We start from the raw sequence: 9,117 nt of genomic DNA on the forward strand, positions 1-9,117 counted from the left end.
TGATATGTACATCTCTAGGCAGTGTACAAAATTTAAAACAATATTTAAAAATCAAAGCAGATTACAATACACAAAACAATAAGAACAGTACCATAAAACAAACACAATAAAAACAGTAGCAAAACAAATTATTAAAACTAATTCCAATTAAAAGCCTGTGAGAACAGGTGAGTCTTGAGGGTCTTCCTGAAAACAAACAAAAGAACATGCTATTATTTCAGCAGGGAGCATATTCCAAAGCCCTGGGGCATGAAGGTGGGCAGGTGTGTTAAGGACTTTTACCACGCCTGGAAAGAATCAACTTTGGACCTCTGGGTCATGTCCATAGTCTCCCAGGGCTTCTGGGTGGAACTTCTGCATTAACCTAGGGACAAGTTTCTTCCTACCCCGAGATCCAGGAATCGGACCAAACATCTGGGACATCTGCAGTCAATACTGCACCTACTTCAGATTCAAGCCATAGAGCCGGTACCAACCACTCAGAGGAAAAGGGGGATCTATCTACCCCATCCTCTTCATGGTTCCAAAAAAAAGGAAAGCTCATTGAGGGCAGTGCTAGACCTGAAGGCAGTAAACAAGTTCGTGATAAAGCAACAGTTTAATATGGAAACACCGCGGGCCATTATGGAGGCATTGCAAAGCAGGGACTATTTGGCATCCACAGACATAAAGAAGGCGTACCTCCACATCCCTATCCAACCGGACAGCAGACGCCTTCTGTGCTTCTGTTATCAATACCAGCCTTATCAGTGCTAGGCTCTGCCTTTTGGCCTGTCATCAGCGCCCAAGGTATTTAGGAAAGTCCTCATACCCATTGTTGCTCACCTGAGGCTGCAGGGGGTCCATTTATATTGTTATCTCAATGACTTGCTGATTTAGGCCAGATCCACAAGGGAAGTGGGCCTGTCCATGCAAAAGACTTTAGTGTGTCTACAGGAATGAGGATTCCTTGTGAATGGTGGGGCGGGGGGGAGCCAATTTTTTTGCCGCTGCAATGCCTGCAGCACCTAAAGGTGATTATAGATATGACACAGAATCGACTGTACCTTCCACCCGAAAGACGGAGAGTAATCATGTCTCTCATGGGAGGTGGTGAAAAGCTCCTCAGCAGACAACCTATGGCTCATGAGACTATTTGGCCTTATGGCGGCAGCAATGGATTCTATACCCTGGGCCAGGTTCCATCTCTGGGCCCTCCAATGGGCTCTTCTGCCATATCAGTCACATATAGCATGCAAAGACAAAATGAGAATTTAGATCAAGAAGAGTTTGAGAAGGTCCCTTGATTGGTGCATGGACTACTCCAACCTGTCAAGGTACAAACCATTCCTGGAACCAAACAGGATCATAGTCACCAAGGATGCAAGTCTGACTAGTTGGGGGCTCACTGCCTCTTTTCCCATGCTCAGAGAAGATGGAAGAAGTGGAGAGTTGTCACAGCATCAATTGGTTGAAGCTTCTGTCAGTCTATCTGACTCTTGGCATTCTGTGGGATCATGGCCCACAACAATGTGCTAATACACATGGACAATATCTCAACCAAGGCCCCTATCAACCACCAAGAGGGGTTGAGATCCAGATCCTTACATCTACAAGTGGTGGAGCTCTTCAGTTGGCAGAGAGGCGTCTGCAGTCCCTAGTTGCCCATCATGTCAGCAGTGTGACCAACATTCAGGTAGTCCATCTGGATGATCCAGAAGTTGGACCTGTTTGCCTCTATGGCAAATACAGAACTGCCCAGATTCATGTCATGTTTTCTGCTGCAGGGGGTGGAAGATACAGAAATGCTTCAGCTCAGTGGCCTCTGTATCTGCTATATGAGTTTCCACTAGTGCTTCTGCTGTCCTGCTGCTTCTGAAAGCTCTGGCAGTCATCTTCAACTGTGATCCTGATCACACCGTATTGGCCACGGAGACCCTGGTTCTCTGACAAAGAAGAACTGGCAGAAACAGGGCTCCCCTTTCTACCGCTTAGGGCAGTTGACCGCATGAAGGCTGAGCAGGATTTACTGGGGGGAAAACGACGCTTATCTCTGGCAGTCATTGACAGCATCCTGGCTTTGCACAAGGCCTCCACCAACCGTATTTTTAAGATGGGATGAATAAGTTTCTAAACGTGGGCTTCTAAATGCTCTGTGCAGTTGAATTGGTGCAAGTTGGGGGATCTGCTTTACTTCCTTCAGAAGGGGCTGTCCATAGTCTTGAAAGCCAATACACTGAAGAGACAGGTGGCCTCTCTTATGCAGATGCTATTCCACCATGGGAGAGGCACAAATGTGCATCACCTGCTCCTTCTAAAATTTCTGAGGTGGGGGCTACTCAACTATCTCCTCCAGTGTGCCATCACTTTCCAACATGGGACTTGCACACGGTCCTTCATGTACTCTACTTGCCTCTGTTTGAGTCCTTATGGCTGTGCTTCGGATTCTCTCTCTCTCTCAACTTGACATTTTTGGTGGCGATCACGTCTGCCCATTGTGTTTCTGAACTACAGACTCTGTCAGTGAAGGATAATCTATGTATTTTTTCTGAAGACTCTGTCCTGCTTATTTCTAACCTGCCATTTATACCCAAAGTCCACTTGGTCTTCCACTGTTTGGAGGACATACTTACCATCCTTCTGCCCAGTGTCAAGTCACACTCAGGAAAAGCAGTGGCACAAGCTTGATGTCCAGACAACTCTCCATGTCTACACCACCAGGACAGAATTGTTCCTCAACTATTTGTGTCATTACAACCGAGAACGATGGGGCAGAAGGCATCGGTTGCCACCATTGGTCGCTGGGTGACGGCGTGCATTGCTATGTCTTATGAGCTGCAAAGGTTGCCCAGACTTCAGTGAGTCATGGCTCACTCCACAAGAGTGATGGCAGCCTCAGCTGCCTTTTCCATGACTGTCTCACTAGACAAGATATGTCGGGCTCCTACTTGGAAATCACCATCTACATTTTCAAGACATTATAACTTGGACATGCACACCTCTTCAAGGGCGGTATTTGGACAGAAGGTTCTGCAACAGGTCATCCCCAGGCAGTAGATTCAGCATGTTTCCACCTGTGGTTGTGTGCTGTGGTATTATCCATGATTGGTGACTTCCTACACCAGCAGAGAAAGGAATGTTGGTACTCTCTGTGAAGGTTTCTTCTTGCTAGTGTTTCAGAAGGTTCATGCACATATGTTGTTTGGTTATTGCATCTTTGGGGCTGTGCTTTCTGGGCTTGAGCTATCCAATCGAGATGGAAGGAACCACCCACACGCTTTTAATCCTGCCTCCTGGAGCATGTGGGTGGGGATAACCCACGATTGGTGACCTGCAGAACACCAGCAAGAAGAACCCTTCACAGTGAGTACCAACATCCCTTTCAAGGTATCTGCCTTACTCAAAGTGGAGCTATCTACTTTGTAAAAAATAAATAAATCAGGTTCCTCGTTGACAGAATAGTATTAATATATTACTTTTCCTTTAACAGCTCTAGTACTGCTAATGTAGTCATAGAAATTATTCTACTTCTCTAATTTGCTGAGGCTCTGAATACATATTTTAATGAATGAGTGTTTTTCTAATTTTAATAAATACCTAGGATTCTGACTATAAACTTAATTTTAGAAGTTGCAAAATATCTTCATGTATTTGATTGGCACAATCTTTTAAAATGTATTTTTCTTTAAAGTTGTGACCTTTTTCTCTGCTGGTTTCAGTTGCGGGCATGGCAAATAATATATCCCATTATGCTAAGAAGTATATAAGTATTTTAATTACAAGGCAGTAAAATCCACATGAGAAATTCTCTGGTTTGGTATTTTACTTTGTGTCTATAGAGAACCATTATTTGTTCAGCCTCTCTGCCTCAAATACTATCACAGTTCAGTTATTTTAGATGTGTGAGCCCTGAAGATGGCTGGCTATATAATTATGTACGCAGCAGTGATCACGCTCAACATGCAATGGTGTAAAGTGAAACTGAAAGAGGGTCATCATATTTGCAGAGGTTAAGGGAACTGGTGAAATGCCATAGTAAAGACAACATCTGACATACTGCACAGCGTCCCATGGGCGTTGTCAGCACCGTGCGAGCTACTGCATGCTTGCAACAGCATCGTTCACACAGTTGTACAAGAGCACTGTTGCCATGCCATACCACTGTGCAACTGCACTGAATATTGCGGTTATGAGCACGCAGCAGGTTCCACAGTGCTGACAACATCCACGGGATGTTGCACAGTATGGTCAGCCACTGTTTTATATGTACAACAAATGCTCTTAATTTACCAGTACTCCAGGGTTTCTTCAGACTTTTATTTCTGCTACTTTCCTAGTTGTTGTCACTTGTTTAATCCATCAGTATATAATATCACAGACTCTCAGATCACTTCAGGTGCTGCTTTGTACTCACGCAGGGCATGTCTGAAATTTTCAGGCACTCTTTCTAGAGCAGCACAAACCAAATCCAAGTTGTAACCTCTATCCTTGCTTTATTATTTTACTGGAGGTAGTAACACTTTTTCAGTCCTTCAGCATCACAAGCTCACAGTGGTTGTATTTAAAAGCAGCAGGATAGATTATAGGTTGTAAGGCAACTCTACAGAGCAGTTTGAGCTATTTTTATTAAGCAACGTGATTTTCTTCCAGATTTGATGGAACCAGGTAGCTGTCTCAGTAGAAGAGGTGAGGGATGCAGTTCATTAGCAATTGACTGAGTTACAGATAAAGGCACACACCCCAAAAGATGAAGGGGGAAACTGATAACTTCCCATCAATTTTGGCTTTGTCCTTGAGGGAAAGACAAGTGAACTCCAAATCCGGCTCTTCTCAAACACACACAGCATAGCTCTCTCCCTACTCCCAGATCTGAACATACCCCTAGCCCTATTCAGACACTATTGTACGTGTGTATGGATGTTTATACACTCATACATATTTTTGTGTGAAAGTCTGTAGTGTGTTCATTTAAAAAGCAAACCTGGACACAGGCCCTTCAAATGCATGCTACAGGTAGGAATTGCATTGCTGTACCTGCATTCAACAAAACCTGTAGATGTGAATAACTGTTCCTGTGTACACTTATTTACTTGTATCAGTGTTGAACATAACATGTGAATAGGACTCCTGAGTCGCTTGTTACTGGCAAAGGACAAAGGATTGTTATCCACCTCTGCTGAAGCTGTAGCTGAAGCCACACTACTTATAAAAAGGTGGTGGAAATGGTATAGAGACTGTCAAAACACAAGACTTAAGATGAATATTAAACCAGCTTATCTTTGATGGATAACAGTACATACATTGTCATATCATTAAACCCTAGGGGGCCCAATATAAATCTTGAGAATAAGTAGCAGTTTGTAGAACTGCAGAAGCCATAACTTGGCCATTGTGAAATCTACATGAGCTTATTCTTCTTTAAAACTAATCTGTGTATTGGATTTCATTAAACATAGCATGGCGTTATATAAAAATGAAGCAGGGATCCTTCAAACACAAGTAGAAAATGGATCAAGTGTTTTTGTGTGTGTGTTTTTTAAGTTGTTCTTTTACAGAAATACTAGAGATTCCTAGCTCTCTCTTTTTGGATAGAACAGCATGAGGAAGAGGAGCTAGTTCCTCAGTTTAATTTCTGCCCCCCGCCCCCATCCCTGAGCCCTAGACCTGTCCACTTCCAATTTTATTTATGTATTTAAACATATTTATCTACCACCCAAAACTTATGTCTCTGATATTTGTAAGGGGGTGGGGGGATAGATGAAGCTTTAAAGAGGAACATGTGTGTTAGTGTAGTTTAGTTTAGGCAAGCCTACAAATACATTCTCAAAACAGCTTACGATCTCCAGCTGACATACTGTGCAACATTACATTTGTGCATTTGTGCAGGAGTAGTATTGCGCTAACTAAACTTGGTTGCATGATTGATTACCATGGGAAATAATGGCCATCAATTGTGCAACTGCATTTGCACCATTTTTGTGATTAGCACAACGGCGCTCTTGCGCACTGTGCAGACTTACATTGCACGGTACATGTAATGTTGCACAGTGTGTCAGCAAGAACCCAGTGAAGTAGATTCGTCCCGAGGCCATGCACTGAGTGCACCTCACTGAATATCCCTCTGGGTTACCATAATTAGTTCTAAGAAATCAAAAGGGGTTTCAGTACTCATTTCTCTCTGGGACTGATGTATGCCAAGACATTAAGGCAGAGATTTCCAACCTTGAGGAGACATTTAACAGAAAGGAAGGCTTATGGCGAATTTGTACTAGCCCAGAAGAGACTGGAATGTGACCTGCACGACTGTTTTGGAAATTTCTGGAGAGATGGGTCTTGATGGATGAGAGAGAGCAAAAGCAAGTGAAGATGCACTTCATGAACCCAGACCAAGTCAAGATCCAAACTTCATCCTTTATTATCAGTGTAAGGGGCTGGCAAAAGAGGGCAGTAATTAACCCACACAAACACAGTTTGTAGTGCTAGACTAATTAAGCTAATATATTCAGATAGTTTACAAAGAAATCCTCATCAATGTAACTGGTGAGTCTGCCACAGCTTTCCTCTGCTGGCCAAGCAGTGTAGGGTGGGGGACGGGACACTGGACTATTTTGGGGGGTTGAGATGTCTTCAAAGGATGGTGCAATTACACAAAGTTCTGCTTGTCTATCACTCTTATCAGCGGGAAGGTATACTGTCCCTTTAGCCATTTACAGCCATTTACATTCTCCCAAGAAAAGCAACCAACCAACTGTATTTGGAAAACAGGGTTTATCATACTTTTGATAGGTTTGCAAAAAGGAAGCCATTTTTACCGTTATGATCCTGGACTTTATCTGGAGCTATTCTGATAAAGTGTTTTCTTCCTAAACACATCTAATTATTTCTGGTAATTAGTTGCAAACACCTGGCCGCTTTCCAGATTACACCCTGCAACGGGGTCACGGTGAATCTCTGAAATGTGTTTCCAAGCAAGACTGCTCCCCCTGCTGTTTACGTTTTGAAAGCGATTTGCCTGAACAGAAGCATTTTGCTGCTGTTGAGCGGCTAAGCAGGAGAGCTCCTGGTAAACGCTGTCTCCTCTCTGAGAAAAACTGATTTATTTAATGAAATGGCTCTTTTAATTTCCGTTTACTGAAAATAGCTGAAAGCATGTTTCAGGCTTTTGAAAGTAGACTGGATGAAGATTTAAAGTCAAGTTGTAGAACAAACGTGCCTCATAATGACCTGCAGCTCCTTCTTCTTGCAAGATCCCTTTTAGTTTTTGTTCTGTTTCCTCATTTCTATACCCTGTTCTCCTGGTTGCCACTCCCCCACTTGAGTTTCAGAGTCTTCATTTGCCAAAAGGTCCTCAGTCCTAGTTGAAGACAGTCCTAGTTGTTAGAGAAACACCTCCTGTGAGAAGAAGTTATTTATTATGAGAGTGAGTTATTTGGTGAGAGTGAGACTATTTTGCTCCTTGATGAAGCAAGCTCTGAAATAACATTGTTGTTTCTCATACTGCACTGTGCCCTACAGATATTTTCATGAGCATTGCTGTGTCGTCCATATGCAAGTTGCGTGGAACACACTTTTGCAAATGCTAAATTGTGTGAGGGATTCGCGTGATCACATGGCAATTGGAAATAATGGCCATGCAGCTGCTCAACATTTCTTTCCCCACTCCCCCCTTTGTCTCTAAAGCAAACTTGGCTACCTAGCGCAAGTCACAGTCATACTCAGCTGCCTGGTGTAGTGTGGGATGGCAGCATGGCAACCACATCACCCTGGACAGACTAAAGAGAATTTGAAGGCCCTGGACTTTGGCCCAGAAGTCCAGAGGTAAGAGCGCCTCTGTGTAGATGACACACCACTGTTCATGGTGTGCAAAATGCGGGACATTGCATGGTATGTGAGCCACTATATAAGAGTTAAACAAGTAACCTATAATTTGTACGTGGGGTCCCACTTTCTTCCTAATGTTTTTGCTGTGGCAGTTGTGAAGACATTGAAATCTGTGAACAAACAGGAAGGCACTGGGGTAGTTTCACTGCATGGGATCTACTTGCTGTGAAAAAGACAATGATAACCCATCTCTCTGAAGCAGCACAGAGCCTGAACAGAGCATGCACCAATATAGATTTTCCAGGAGGAAAATCAAAGCCATGCACTTTATTATTATTATTATTATTATTATTATTATTATTATTATTATTATTATTATTATTTCAATTTCTATACCACCCTTCCAAAAACAGCTCAAGGCGGTTTACACAGAGAAATAATAAATAAATAAAATGGCTCCCTGTCCCCAAAGGGCTCACATTCTAAAACGAAACATAAGATAGACACCAGCAACAGTCATGGGAAGTAATGTGCTGGGGGTGGATAGGGCCAGTTACTCTCCCCCCACTAAATAAAGAGAATCACCATGTTAAAAGGTGCCTCTTTGCCCAGTTAGCAGGGGTTAATAATATTAATATTAATAATAATATATTATTAATTAATATTAATTATATATATTATTATAAAACTTAATATTCAAACACGTGTGACATGCCCAACAACCTGAGGATCCAAATGGACAAACATTAATCTTGCTTTGGGGGCAGGGGGATTAAAGGAGAATGGGGTGGTAGAGGTTGCCTAAGTTGGTGGTTATAGTCTAATGAAGTTAATGAAACATGCTTGAAACATTTTATGATTAAACTGCCACAGGGGGTGGGTGGGTTACTTGCTTCATTCCCTCCCTAAGGATCTTGTTAATTCCAAACTTCCCTTAGGCCTCATATTCTATGTTTTGAAAACAGTGATCAGTTTAACTGATATGAGGGGAAGAGAGAGACATTAGCCTGATTCATAAGCTCATGCAGATATGCAACCAGTTGTGATGACAATGTGGTTCCCTTTGAACTTGATGGGGGCCCAAATGTGGCTCCCTCCCAGCCTTTGTGCTGACTTTGACCTGATGCCCATTTTTATGATAGTGAGACTCTTCGGCTGCTGCAGTAGCTGCAGTAACTGCCAGAGTTTCTCCCCACTCCATATTTGTCCCCCTTTGAATTAAGGGTTCCTGTAAAACAGAGAAAGAACAACAGAGCACCGTGGTTGGTTGGTTGTGAATGAGAGAGAGAGAGAGATCAGACCAAGCTGGTTGATGGC

This window comes from Hemicordylus capensis, chromosome 3, assembly GCF_027244095.1.
Source record: "Hemicordylus capensis ecotype Gifberg chromosome 3, rHemCap1.1.pri, whole genome shotgun sequence".
NCBI lineage: Eukaryota > Metazoa > Chordata > Lepidosauria > Squamata > Cordylidae > Hemicordylus > Hemicordylus capensis.